The following is a 12,717-nucleotide window of genomic DNA, read 5'->3' as shown; positions in this document are numbered from 1 at the left end:
CAATGTAGTCCTGCTTCTTAGAATAATGTCTGGCACATAGTAAGAGTTCAATTAATATTTGTCACAAGAAATAAATAAGTGGTTATTTCATATGGTTGCACATTTGGATCATTTACTGATGGTACTTAATGGAGAAGATACAGAAGTATGTTGGGAGGAGGAAGTCAGTAATTTCATTTGATATATATGTATATAAAGTATACATTTATATACAAAATATATTTTACAAACTAGGTAATACAATCAAGGGTTTCCATACTCTCTGGGAAGAGACAATATAGAGAAATTCATTTATTCATTTATCTTATACGATCTCCATTTTTCTTAGCAATACTGATGGTTTATTGTAAGTAATTATATTGAGTTGGATAATTAATGAAGCAACTTCATCATTTCATTTGCTATTCTTCGTAACAGTCAAGCTCCTCCTACCCCTTCCTTTTATTTCTTTAAGAAATTGGGATAAGGATATGTAAAGGAACATTTCTAGAACTTCAGTCTGATCCCACCACAGGCTCTTCCATTGGTCCTCCCCATTGCCTGGGAAGTTCTTCTTCCAGATCTTCATTCTGCCTCCTCCTCCTCCTCTTCAACAGGGTTGCCAGGGAGACAGCAATTAACCAGCAGGGAATGCCACTGTCCAGCCTAAGCTTGCTGATGTGTTTTCTTGGACAACACTAAATCCAGGAAGGGCTCACAGGACAGCGGCAATAGGAACCAGTGTGGAATTGTTCAACGTCTCTGGCAAACAGCAGCAGGGATTAAACAGAACTTTCTCATAAGATTAATTCTGAAATACTATGATTGGTTTGGCAATCCACAAAGATACAAGCCATAGGCATCTGTATAAAATTTAAAGGAGCTCTCACATAAAGCAATTTTATTTTTCAACATCCAAGAGATGCTTTGGAGGGGTTACTTGAAGGAGGCACGCTGCAACAAACACAGGGACTGCAAGAGCTTCATTATATAAAAGACAGTTAGCTTAGCCGGGAGTTGTATCTGTCGCTTTCACTACCCAGGACATATACATTATTGTTCTTTGAGTCGTAGGTGTCAATGTGAGAAACATTAAAACCTATAGAGAATTTTTGTGAGTTTATTTGAACCAAACTGTTGCCAATTGCCAGGAAGAAAAATCTCCACAGATTGAAATAATGCTCCAGAGAATGGCAGTTTTGCACCTTATTTTATACATTACAATCAAAAGAGCAGATACAAGTGGGTTATATGAAATCCATTGGTGATAGATTAGGGAGGTGGGAGAAAGCAAAGTGGGGAAACTTCTGGGATTGGATGAAAAGTAAAATGATAGACATATACATCTTTTACATAGGTCGGTGCAGGATAGTGAACAGTCCACAATAAACTCAATAACAATGAGGGGATTTGTGGTCTCTGTGGAACAGTGCCTGTGCTTTGAGGGGTCCGGAAAAAAGAAAATCACTTTGACATTCCAACGATATGTTACTATAGATGCAAAAAGATAATAGGCTCAGTTAGGGTAAAGATTGACCTTTGTCAGGAAAGATGCCAGCCTATCTGCCATAAACTGCTTTTCGTTAAAAAGTTTTAATTTCAGACCATCCTTTGTGGTTACTTTCCGTCTCTGAGTATACAGGGCCGCCACACCAGCCTTCCTTGAGCTGGTCAGGTTAGCATGTGGCCCCTTCTCATCCACACAGAATTATGGAGGAAGGGAGGCCAGGGTTACTCAGTGATAACTTTGGATTTTCAGGGAGGGGAGCTCAGTGTTTCCCAAGGCAGCTGTGTGACAGCTCTTTATAAATAATAAATAGTGACAATGATGCTGGTAATAATAACAATAAGAAAGATCACAGCCACCATTTCTATGTGCCAGGTACTGCATTTAGCATGGAACAAATTCAACTTCTGCTGCTAAATCTTGCTCCTTTGGGCTTTTAGTCAGCCTTCTCAGGTCTGCTCTCTGGAGCTACACACAACAGACTTGCTCTACAGCCAGCCACAAATATTTGAGGATAGCTTTTATCTTTTTTATCGGCGTTTTTCGTGTGTGTGTGTGTGTGTGTGTATGTGTGTGTGTGTGCGCGCGCGCGCGCGCACACGCACGCACACACTAAACTTTAGTTTATTTTCTGAACCAGCTGTAGATATTTGTATGGATCAGAATTAAACTTCATCTTGCTGGCTTTGTATCACCTTTCCGGGCTGCTCAAATATTAGTTAACCTGATTCCATCTTTCAGTGTGTTAACCAGACCTTATAAAATGTGCTACTGAAAATGATAAGCTTCCAAGTCTTCCTTCTGTCTTTTTTCCTTTCTCTTTTTGCTCTTTTTTTTCCCCTGCGAACATTTATTGAGGACTTTCTATTTGCCAATTTTTCACAGACACTGTCAAGCACCAGGGAGACAGAAAAATAAATTGAAATACAGTACAGAGTGATTGTATCATGAATTAAAAAGAGGGAGGAGAATTTTAATATGAGTTGTAAAAGTAATTATCTGTAAGGGGTGGGGGAGATAGGAGCTAGTGGGTGGATAGTTACCTCTGTCTTCTGGAGTGTGAGGTCTGTGAGGGAAATGGATAGTCCCCACTTAATTAAAAGCTAGCCAGAGGATGCCACAGGCTGCATGGCAGGGAGGAGAAGGCTTTAAACACCATAAGGAAGTAGAAAGACAATTAAGTGTAGAGGATGAGGGTTGGAGGAGCTTATTTATGGAAAGGGTTACTAGGTCTAGGTTTCACATGATGGACTGAAATAGCAGAAAGCATTTTAGATTTTAAATTAGAGACCAGACAGGGACAGAATTTGAGGAAGGGGGTTATTTGTGGCCTGAAACTTCCCAGATAGTCCCTGGGAAGGCTGATGAGATCAAGAGCACAGGGACTTTTTGTTATGACTGTTGCGGCTTCTTCCAAGCTCGATTACCCAGTCATTTAGGGGCCGTCCCCAGTGTGGAGACTGGAGTCCTCAGTAGTAGAGGCAGAAAGGCTCCTTTGATCACATTGCAGAGCCCAGGATGGTGCCGGAGCCTTCAGGTTGCCAGGCCTGAGGGATTTTGTAGGACAGAGAATAGGTGACCTTGGTAGAGCCACTATCCCATGTTGGACACATGTCCTTGTTCAAAGAAGGGTGCCTGTGAAGCAATGAGCCTCTCCTAAGGAAAGAAACACCTCTGCCGTGAAGAGGCTACAGAGACCAGAGAATTAGTGAGTTCTGGGCCAGTGTCAGATGCCTACTGAGAGCTGTCCCTGAAGCTCTCCTCAGTGCTTTCTAGAATCCCTGAAACCCTGTAGAAAGCTCATTGTACACACTGATTTGGTTAGGCCTGAGCCATACCTGTTACCAGAAAATTAAGGAGTTCAGAAAATTAAGACCTGAGTGAAAGTGTTCCTAGAGCTCCCTTCCTTAGAGAGTGTGTCTGTGCATGTGTAGGTGTAGCTCCTGAGGCCTTGAGTGCATGGCTATTGGTGGGTGCAAACTACACACACAGCTCAGCTCCCAAAGCGTGGCTCCGAGCTGTGAACCACCATAAAGCTAAAGTTTACCATAACCACTGGTGAGGACAGGGCTGGTGAATTTCAATGATTTGGAGCTGAAAGTCAGGCTCAGGACCTGGGGTGTGCTGCTTAAGCACCCATTTCTTCTAAAAGACCGAGGCAGCAATCTAAAAGGGCACAGATGTTTACATTAGGAGTTTGGAGGGATTAAATATGAAAAAGAATAGACTCTGATCACGAGATTAAAAATGGTAGCAGAGTAGATGGATGCTGCATGGACATGCTCCCAGGAACGAGCTGAAATATGGAAAGGCTTCCTGAATAATCAAGGGAAAACTCACAGGAGAGAACCCTGATACCCAAGGACCAAAGGTGGAGACGAGACTGCATAGAGACTGGCAGGAGGGGTGGAGGTGCTAAAAGGCTGGCTGGGCACCCACAGACAGCAACTGAAGTCCTGGAGAGATATCTCAGTTGTGGGTGGTGCCACTGAGAACTCTGGGATCTAATCCTGAAGCTGGGCTCCCCAGAAGAGAGCACCAAACTGAGGAGGGTACCCACATACCATCTAGCTGTGAAAAGCAGTGGGGTGCTGTCTGCCAGGGAGTGGCAGCTGAAAATTCTGGCACCCTCTTGAAGGGCCAATGCATAAAAATTCCCTGTGGAGCCACCCACCCTGTGCTCTGGCAGAGGGAGAGTGAAGTGGACTGGAGCTGTGAGAGCAGAACCCAGGATTGGGGATTCAGAGCATAGAGCTCAGAAGGCAGACACTCCAAGTTTCCTGGGCTGAGTCATTCCCTTATGCAGTGCAGGTCATCTTTCCCACATAGACATTTGCCTTGCCTGGGGGAAGACAGTTGACACACCCTACTGGAAAACACCTTGCCCTGAGGCCACTTAAGAGATTAAAAGTAATAATTAGCCTCCAGGCAGAAGCAACTATCCCACCCTGTTGAAAAAACTGCCTGAGGACAACTGCCTGGGGGGCAATTCAAGTCAGAATCCTATTAGTCTGTAGACAGAGGCAGTCTCTGGAGGCTTTGAGTCTTTGCCTGATCCAATTAGTCAGAAACAGCCTTTAACACTGTCCTGCATTAGAGATTGAGAGGTGTAGAGGATCTACCTAATACATAGCCACAAACCCAAACTGACAACCAAAATGAGGAAACAAAGAAACAACCCCCTAATGAAAGAACTAGAGAATTCTCCAGAAGAAGAGATAAATGAAGCAGAGATGAGAAATTTATCTGAAATAGAGTTCAGAGTAATGATGGTAAAAATTCTCAACAGTATGAAAAAAGATATAGTAACTATGAACAAAGAACAGTCTGAGGTAAAGAATGAAATAACACAAATAAAGAACACATTGGAAGGAATACACAGCAGATTAGGAGAAGCTGAGAATTGTATCAGTGAATTAGAAAACAGAGTTGAAAATATCATTCAATTAGAGAACCAAAAAGAAAAAAAACAATTAAAAAACAGGAGGACAGCTTAAGGGAGCTGTGGGTCAATGTGAAATGTAACAATATTAGAATAGTAGGTGTGCCAAAAGAGGCAGAAAGGGAGAAAGAAATAGAGAAGGTGTTTGAAGAAATAATGGCAGAAAACTTCCCTAACCTGGTAAAGGAAAAAGTTAGAGAGGTTCAGGAGGCACAGAGAACCTCAAACAAGAAGAACCCAAACAGATCCATGCTCAGACAATCATAATTAAAATGCCAAAAATTAAAGACAAAGAGAGAATCTTAAAGGCAGCAAGAGAAATGAAAACTGTTACCTACAAAGGAGTTCCCATAAGGCTGACACCTGATTCCTCATCAGAAACTCTATAGGCCAGAAGGGAATGGCATGTAGTACTCAAGGTAATGGAAAGTAAGGATCAGAGACCAAGATTATTATATCCAGCAAGGCTATCATTCAAAATAGATGGTCAAATAAAGAGCTTCCCAGACTAAAAAAGGCTAAAGGAGTTCATCACCACCAAGCCAGCATTACAAGAAATGCTAAAGGGATTGCTGTAAGGGGTTGCTGAGAAGAAGAAACAGAGAGAGAGAAACTTAGTCATACAGAATTAAAATGGCTATAAATAAGTACCTCTCAATAATAACCCTAAATGTAAATGAACTATATGCTCCAATCAAAAGGTGTAGGGTAGCTGAATGAATGCAAAAACATGACCCAACTATATGCTGTCTATAAGAGACCCACCTCAAAACAAAAGACACACACAGGATGAAAGTGAAGGGATGGGAAAAAAATTTTCCATGCAAATGGAAAAGAACAAAAAGCTGGAGTAGCAATACTTATATCTGACAAAATAGACTTTAAAATGAAGGCCATCACAAGAGACAACAAAGATCACTACATAATACTACAGGGATCGATCCAACAAGAGGATATAACTGGTAAACATCTATGCATCCAATATTTTCTATAATATATAGAAAAATTTCTAGAGTACTTTAACAGAGAGATTGACAACAATACCGTCACAGTAGGGGACTTTAACACCCCTCTGACTTCCCTGGACAGAAATTCCAGACAAAAACTTAACAAGGAAACAGAGGCTCTAAAGGACACATTGGATCAGATGGATTTAATAGACATTTATAGAACAGCTCACCACAAAGCTGCAGAATGTACATTCTTCTCAAGTGCACATGGATGATTCACAAAGATAGACCACATGTTAGGACACAAAACAAGTCTCTACAAGTTCAAGAAGATTGAAATCACATCAAGCATCTTCTCAGATCACAGTAGAACGAAATTAGAAATCAACTACAGTAAACACACCCCAAAACATTCAAATACCTGGAGGCTAAATAGCATGTTATTAAATAATGAATGAGTTACCAATGAGATCAAGAAAGAAATAAAAAATTTCCTGGAAACAAATGAAAATGAACACACAACAACCCAAAATATCTGGGACACAGCAAAGCAGTCCTGAGAGGGAAGTTCATAGTACTACAGGCATACCTAAAAAAAAAAAAAAAAAAAAGAAAAATCAGTAATAAACTATTTAATCTGACAACTTAAAGAATTAGAAAGAGAACGACAAGAAAAGCCCAGAGTAAGTAGAAGGAAGGAAATAATAAAGATTAGAGCAGAAATAAATAACATAGAGACTAAAAAAACAATACAAAAAAATCAATGAAACCAAGAGCTGGTTCTTTGAAAGGGTAAACAAAATTGATAAACCATTAGCCAGACTCAATAAGAAACAAAGAGAGAGGAACCAAATAAATAAAATCAGAAATAAAAGTGGAGAAGTAACCACAGACATCACAAAAATACAAAGGATTGTAAGAAAATACTATGAACAACTATATGCTAACAAGTTGGACAATGTGGATGAAATAGACAAATTCCTAGAAAAATACAATCTCCCAAAATTGAATCAGGAAGAATAAAAAAAAAAAAAAACTTGAATAGACCAATAACAACCAATGAAATAGAAGCAGTAATAAAAAAACTCCCACCAAACAAAAGCTCAGGTCCAGACGGCTTCACAGGGGAGTTATTCCAAATATTCAAAGAATAACTAACACCTATATTCCTCAAACTATTTCAGAAAATTCAAGAGGAAGGAACACTTCCAAATTTTTTTTATGAGGCCAGCATTATCCTAATTCCAAAACCAGATAAAGACACTACAAAGAAAGAGAATTACAGGCCAATATCCCTGATGAACATAGATGCTAAAATCCTCAACAAAATATTAGCAAATCACATCCAGCAATATATTAAAAAGATCATACACCATGATCAAGTGGGATTTATTCCAGGGATGCAAAGCTGGTACAATATTCACAAATCAATAAACATGATACATCATATAAACAAATTAAAAGACAAAAATCACATGATCATATCAATAGATGCAGAAAAAGCATTTGACAAAATCCAACACCCATTTTTTATAAAAACTCTCAGCAAAGTTGGAATAGAGGGAGCATATCTCAACACGATAAAAGCCATATATGACAAGCCTACAGCCAACATCATACTCAATGGGCAAAAACTAAAACCAATTCCTCTAAGAACAGGAACAAGACAGGGATACCCACTTTCACCACTCCTGTTCGAAATAGTGCTGGAAGTGCAAGCCATAGCAATCAGACAAGAAGAAGAAATAAAAAGGCATCCAAATTGGAAAAGAAGAAGTAAAATTGTCATTATTTGCAGATGACATGATACTGTACATAGAAAACCCTAAAGACTCCATCAAGAAACTACTAGACTTCATAAATGAATTCGGCAATGTAGCAGGATACAACTCTCCAAAAATTTATCTGAAATGAAAAAAGATCCCGAATAGCTGCAGCAATCTTGAGAAAGAAGAACAAAGTTGGAGGGATCACAATACCAGATATCAAGCTGTATTACAAAGTCACTGTTCTCAAAACTGCTTGGTACTGGCACAGAACAGACATATAGACCAATGGAATCAAACAGACAACCCAGAAATCGACCCAAGCCATTATGCTTAATTAATATTTGACAAAGGAGGCAAGAGCATACGATGGAGTCAAGATAGTCTTTTCAATAAATGGTGTTGAGAAAATTGGACAGATACATGCAAAAAATGAAACTAGATCACCCACTTACATCATCCACAAAAATAAACTCAAAATGGATCAAGAATTTAAACATAAGGTGGGAAACCATAAAAATCTTAGAAGAATCCATAGACAGCAAAATAGCAGACATATGTCATAGCAATTTCTTTACCAATACAGCTCCTAGGGCAATGGAAACTAAGGAGGAAATAAACAAATGGGACTACATCAAAATAAAAAGCTTCCGCACAGCAAAAGAAACCCATTTTTGATAAAAACTCTCAGCAAAGGTGGAATAGAGGGAGCATATCTCAACATATCTCAACAAAACAACAAGACAGCCCACTGCATGGGAGAACATATTTGCCACTGTTATCTCTGATAAGGGTTTAATCTCCCAAATTTACAGGGAAGTCATACTACTTAACAAAAGGAAGATAAACAACCCAATCAAAAAATGGGCAAAGGACCTAAATAGACACTTTTTGAAGGAGGACCTATAGAAGGCCAATAGAGATATGAAAACATGCTCAAAGTCACTAATTATCTGAGAGATGCAAATCAAAATGACAATGAGTTACCATCTCACACCTGTCAGAATGGCTATCATCAACAAATCAACAAATGACAGGATGCGGAGAAAAAGGAACCCTTGTGCCCTGCTGGTGGGACTGCAGACTGGTGCAACCTCTGTGGAAAACAGTATGGAGTTTCCTCAAAAAACTAAAAATTGAACTCCCATTTGACCCAGTGATCTATCTCACTTCTAGGAATATATCCCAAGAAATCAGAAACACCAATCAGAGAGGACATATGCACCCCTATGTTCATAGCAGCACAATTCACAATAGCTAAGATTTGGAAACAGCCTAAGTGCCCATCAGCAGATGAGTGGATTAGAAAACTGTGGTACATCTACACCATGGAATACTACGCTGTGGTAAAAAAGAAGGAACTCTTACCATTTGCAAGAGCATGGATGGAGCTGGAGAGCATTATGCTGAGCAAAATAAGCCCGTCGGAGAAAGATAAATATCAAATGATCTCACTCATTTGTGGAATATAATGAACAACATAAACTGATGAACAATAGTAGAGCCAGAGGGGGAAAATTATTCTAGAATATAATAGAGGAATCCTGCTATTTACAGATTTTTAATATTTCCTACAACTTTTGTGATATCATACTATGTTAGTACAGTTTTGGTAATATTATTATACTTAAAATCCTTTTATTCTTGAGACATTAATGTTTATTGCAGGTACTATTATTGTATGCAAGATCATTTTTCTTGAATAATTGGTATTTATTGCATGTAACATTATTACTAGTATATTTAAAATCATTTTTCTTGAAATAAAAAAACCTGAAAAAAATACAAAAAATAAAATAAAAGAATAGGCTTTGTTATTAAACTAGCACCTCCTATTTTAGGCAGGATAGGAAGAATATAGGTGAGCCTTTCTAGAGTAAGAGATTTTTTAGCTACAAACCCAAAGCCAATAGGCCAGGTAAACCCCTAAGATACAGGGGGTGACTAGCAGGTTCTGGGTTGAGGACCAGTATATGCTGAGGACTGTGAGGGGAGGAGTGTGCTGCTGGGGCCTACTTCACAGATAGGTCAGCCCCAGTGACACCAGCAGTGATTGGGCAGCAGGGCTTCACTGTCTCATGTTGTAAGAGATGCCTCAAGATTTGGTAGATAATTGTATGTGTTCTTTCCAATAGGAGACTGAGAGAAATTTGGTTTTAGAACAGGCTAGCTTTTCCAAAACTTTGCCTGTAGGAATCAGGTCGTTCCTGTCAACCCTGGTACATTACTTAACATGAAAAATCAACTTAGAAAGTGGCTAGGCTTTGGGCCAGTCCGGGATTAGCTCTTGTCAGGTTGGGCAATGCAAGCCTTCTGGAGCTAGGACCGAAAGCTCCGTCTACTGAGCAGTCCTTCTGCCTAGCATCCTGCTGGCCCGTGTTTCCCCGTCTCCTCTTGGTCCTCTACTCCAACAAATTGGCAGTTCCGCTTTATTTTCTGGAGAATGTGGCATACATTTTTTTTTTTTTCACTAGCTGTTCCAGAGGGAGATTTCTTTTTGGAGTCCCAGCATTGCTTTTGAGTTTCCTAATCACTTTAAATCAAGTCTGTTTATTCTTCAAAGTCACCTCCTCTGTGAAGACGTGCAGGCTCTTCTGGAAAGAGTCTGTTCTCTTTTTCCTACAACTCTTTCACCCGCTGTTTGGGTCTGTTGGCATGCCGTACCCATAAGACAGTAGTCTAGCATAACAGCAGGATTTCCACAGAAGCTTGTGGACTGAATGGATGATCCATAGGAAGAAAGGCACACAGGAGCCTGATTGCAAATCAAGTTTCTGGTTTGGACTTAACTTTCTCTGCTATGCAGGGACAGCCCAGCGGAGAGTCGAGGGCTCAGACAGGAGAGATGCAGCCAATGGAGAGAATGGGGGAGGCAATAGGACCCCTGGGTGTAGCTCGGGTGCTGCCAGCCCGGGTTTGGAAACACTAGCTGGAGCAAAGGGGAGAAGTTTTAATTCTGTAAAAGACCTGGGGTGTTCTATAGGCTCTGCAATTGCAAGGCCTTGTTTCTGTTGTTGTCCTCAGTAGCTGTTTATAACCTCTCTAACTGGCAGGATTCTTGGCTGAAGGCAGTTGCCTTCCTTCTTGGGGAAATGGATGGCCTACTTTGGTGAGTTCCATGGTGCCATGCCCACACAGACTGGGATCCACACGGGAAAATGCCACGGGCAAACACCAAAGCCAAAAGTTCTGTTACCTCCCTCACCAATCTGTGCAGTTTTTAGCAGTATAGACACCCCTGTGCACTCATTACAACACACTTTCCTAAGGCCTTTGTTATAAATAGAATTTCAAATGTATTCAGGTTTGAACTTCCAAGGAGGATGACCTTGAGCGACCACAGAACACCTGCTCTGGGGCACCAGCCATTGGTGCGGCTCACCGTCTCCTGGGAAGGTTAGGACCTCTGTTTCCCTCCCGTTTTAAGGAGAGGGGGACACAGGGGTTCCAGGGGCTGGTTTGGAGGTGGGGATCCCGCCCCCACGGCTTAGTTGACTGGTCTATGAGGCTGAAAAGAAAGTAGTGCTGTCCACACCCACAGTTTTTCCTTAAAGTCAGGGCCAGGGCTCCCTGGCGTGAAAGGGACCCAGTCTTATTTGCAGAAGTATGTGACCCATTACCCTCTTCACGAAGAGTAGAAGCACGGACAAAGCTGGGAGCAGGAAGGCCAACTGGAGGGACAGAGGAAGGGAGAGAGGAACAAAGAAGTCTGGCTGTTGACGCTTCCTTGTTCCTCAGACCTTCGATGCTGTTTCCACTCCCTCCCGCCTGGCGGAGGCTGGAGGAGGAGACCCATCTCCTTGAACACAAGGGCCAATGACCAAAGCCTTACCCCAGCCCAGCCGTGGCGCGCGGGTACAAGGTGCTGTGCTGCGCGCCAGCGTTTGTTTCAGCTACTGGTTACCATGGCAACGGCGTCCTCCTGGTACCCGCCTAAGGTTCCAAGCCTCTGGACCTCACACGGGCTTCCCTTTCTCAGCTTCTATCCTGGTTTAAATAGTTTCTTCACTATTTGCCTCATGACCACCTGTGCCAGGTGTCCCCTGGGATGGGGACTGTGGACCACAGAGCGTCAGTATTTGGAGACGGCTGGCGCCAGCCAGGCCATACAGCCAATCCATGCTGGGCTCCTGGACATAATAGGGGAGGCAAAGACTGGGTAGTTTTGTTATTTATTTAATGGCATGTAATTTTTATGGATAACGTTGTGTTTCTGATTACAAAATCATGCAGCGTCAGCTTTCCTAAACCCTGGAAGACCCGCTCCTTTGCTTTTTTCTAAGTACTGTTGTTGGGGTGGGGGTGTGGCAAGGAGCTACCCTGGGGGACAGAGTCCAGGTACAGGGATTTGATCTGGGGTCAAGGATTGGAGGAAGCCAGTGAAGTTCAGAGCTCTGGCTGCTCCGAGTGGACTTGCCGGGAGTTGCGGAGTGGCCCAGGCGATGCCGGAGGCCAGGTTGCAATCCGGAAGCATTATTTCTGGTCAATTGTCACAGACAGAAGAAAAGGACCTGGACCTTTGAGGTGCCAGCAATTTCTTTTAGCATTCTAAATAAATACTCACTTTTGCACCTAAATTCATATATACAATTTTTGTTTTTTATTTTTTAAAGAGGATCCGCCAAATTGTATATGCTCCAGGTATCCACGAAACCTGAAGACTCACGAGTGTCCCATGCATACCAGGAATGTGTGTGCTGGATTCTTCATACTGTCCCTCAGCGGCCTGTGCCAGGCTCTCGGGAAGGGAGTGGAGTTGACAGAAAAGGGAACTCCGTTGGGAGAGGCATGTGGTTCTCGGTGTTTCCAGCTTTGCTTGGTAGTTGCAGAGGACATAAGCAAGTGGCAGGTGACCTGATAACTATTTCCGCCTATCCCCCTTCCTTCCCGCAATATGAAGAACGTTGAAGAAAAGCACAAAAGAGGCCAAGTTTACATCAGTATTATAGGGCGACAGCAGGAGCCTGAGTTGGGGAGGAGAAACAGGAGAACAGAGAATGCTACCAGGTGCCCAAAGAGCTCTTTGGATCTTTGGTTCCCAAGGATCTCTTGAAGCACAAGGAAGACTTTGAG

This window comes from Eptesicus fuscus, chromosome 8, assembly GCF_027574615.1.
Source record: "Eptesicus fuscus isolate TK198812 chromosome 8, DD_ASM_mEF_20220401, whole genome shotgun sequence".
NCBI classification, from domain to species: domain Eukaryota; kingdom Metazoa; phylum Chordata; class Mammalia; order Chiroptera; family Vespertilionidae; genus Eptesicus; species Eptesicus fuscus.
The sequence above is the reverse complement of the archived record's forward strand: the minus strand, read 5'-3'. Positions refer to the sequence as shown.